A 2,500-nucleotide genomic window follows, 5' to 3' on the forward strand; every position below is an offset into this window, starting at 1 on the left:
ATAATAGAGCAGGAGCATCGTCCGTGTCAAGAGACAAAATGCATAGGCATCGAGAGATGAGGGCCTGAACCCTACTCTCAAAAATATTTTCTACATCCGAAAGCACGATCGAGCACCAGTGCACCGACGAGGCCACACCGATTTAAGGGGGCGCACTCGGGACACAAGGCACGATTGAGGTCCACCACGCACCCCGAAGGGCACGGGATGGAGAAGGGACGGCAACACATCCATAATTCCATCTAGCTTAGGTACGCAGCACAAGATCCCCATCGCACCCCTTGAGTTCGATTACAACAAGGGGAGTTAATGTAGAGGAGTGCGGCTCGACAGTTCGATGCGAATAGCATGGAGCCTGCCAATACACACAACCAAAACACCACTCATATGCCTATTGCGTACTAGTAGTAGCGCCCACGCACACCGCCCAACAGCCCACCCAACCGAATGGTAGGGGAGCGGAAGGAACAACGAACAAGGGCGCACCACAACTGCTTGGCACGAGAACTACGAGGGCAAAAGTCCCACCGAGATTTGGTCGAGCCAAGACCGAGCCTACAAACTCAACTTACACCCCAGCGGGCCGTTGCCGTCAAAAGGACTTGGTACTAGGGTCGCGGGTAGTTTCGAATGCGGGCAAGGGCTTGGCAAGGCCAAGGCACCGTGTGGTCACCGACTTGGGATGCACAAGGCGTCCCTAAAAGTGACGGGGGCGAAAGGGCAAGCCAAGCTCGAGCCCATAGCAATGCATAAGCCACCCCAAGAGATCTTTGCCCGAATAGGGAACTTGGTCCTGGAGTCATTGGCTACATTTCAATGGGCACGGGCTTGACCGGCCGGAAAATTGTCACCCCGGCCACCACTACCGGCGACCGACTCACCCCCGTGGTGAGTCGTTGCGGGACGACCCGACCCCCATAGGGGGGCTAGACGCACCCCACCTCGGCTCAGAGGGGGGCACGCCGGGGGACAGCGGATCTCTACCCCTTAAAGAGCTAAAAAAACTTCGTCAATATGCTACCAGGAAACATTCGACTGTCTGAAATGGGAACACTCTTCTTTAGCCCGCACATCCCAGGCACCAAGGTGCCGATGGGTGCCCGAGGCTCCCGCACATCCAAGCACCAAGTTGCCGATGGTGACCGAGGCTCCTGCACATCCTAGCCACCGAGGTGCCGATGCTGCCCGAGGCTCCCGCACATCCGAGCCACCAAGGTGCCGATGGTGCCCGAGGCTCCCGCACGACCATTGGCCGAGGTGCCGATGGTGGTCGAGGCCCCCGCACAACCAAGGGCCTATTTTGCCGATGGTGCCCGAGGCTCCCGCATGAGCAAGGGCTTAGTTTGCCGATGGTGCCCGAGCCTCTCGCACAGCCAAGGGCCTAGGTTGCCGATGGTGCCCGAGGTTCCCGCGCATCCAAGCACCAAGGTGTCGATGGTGCTCGAGGCTCCCGCACGACCAAGGGCCTAGGTTGCCGATAGTGCCCGAGGCTCCCGTACATCATAGCACCGATGTGCCGATGCTGCCCGAGGCTCCCGCAGGACCAAGGGCCTAGTTTGTCGATGGTGTCCAAGGCTCCCGCACATCCCATCACTTAGGGGCCGATGGTGGCCGAGGCTCCCGCACGACCAAGGGCCTATTTTGCCGATGGTGCCTGAGGCTCCCGCACGACCAAGGGCTTAGTTTGTTGATGGTTCCCGAGCCTCTCGCACGACCAAGGGTCTAGGTTGCCGATGGTGCCCGAGGTTCTCGCACATCCAAGCACCAACGTGCCGATGGTGCTCGAGGCTCCCGCACGACCAAGGGCCTAGGTTACCGGCAGTGTCCGAGGCTCCCGCACATCATAGCACCAAGGTGCCGATGCTGCCCGAGGCTCCCACACATCCAAGCCACCAAGGTGCCGATGGTGCCCGCGGCTCCCGCACGACCAAGGGCCGAGGTACCGATGGTGGCCGAGGCCCCCGCACGACCAAGGGCCTATTTTGCCAATGGTGCCCGAGGCTCCCGCACGACCAAGGGCTCAGTTTGCCGATGGTGCCCGAGCCTCTCACATGACCAAGGGCCTAGGTTGCCGATGGTGCCTGAGGTTCCCGCGCATCCAAGCACTAAGGTGCCGATGGTGCTCGAGGCTCCTGCACGACCAAGGGCCTAGGTTGCCGACAGTGTCCGAGGCTCCCGCACATCCAATCGCCCAGGTGCCAATGGTGCCCGAGGCTCTCGCCCGACCAAGGGCTTAGTTTGCCGATGGTGTTCGGGGCTCCTGCACATCCTAGCACCAAGGTGCCGATGGTGCCCGAGGCTCCCGCACGACCAAGGGCCTATGCTACTGGAACGGTTCACGGAGCACCGACGGGACAGTTCGCTGGAGCACCGCCGGGAACCTAATCGGCGGTGGGGGGCACCGACGTCTGGGCATACGGTGGGCGTGGGCCGTGCCCTGGACAAACCCTGCTCGCTCAATATCACCTCCCCCCTAAAGAGCTAAAAAAACTTGGTCAAT

This window comes from Gossypium hirsutum, unplaced genomic scaffold (genome assembly GCF_007990345.1).
Source record: "Gossypium hirsutum isolate 1008001.06 unplaced genomic scaffold, Gossypium_hirsutum_v2.1 scaffold_404, whole genome shotgun sequence".
In the NCBI taxonomy this organism is placed as follows: domain Eukaryota; kingdom Viridiplantae; phylum Streptophyta; class Magnoliopsida; order Malvales; family Malvaceae; genus Gossypium; species Gossypium hirsutum.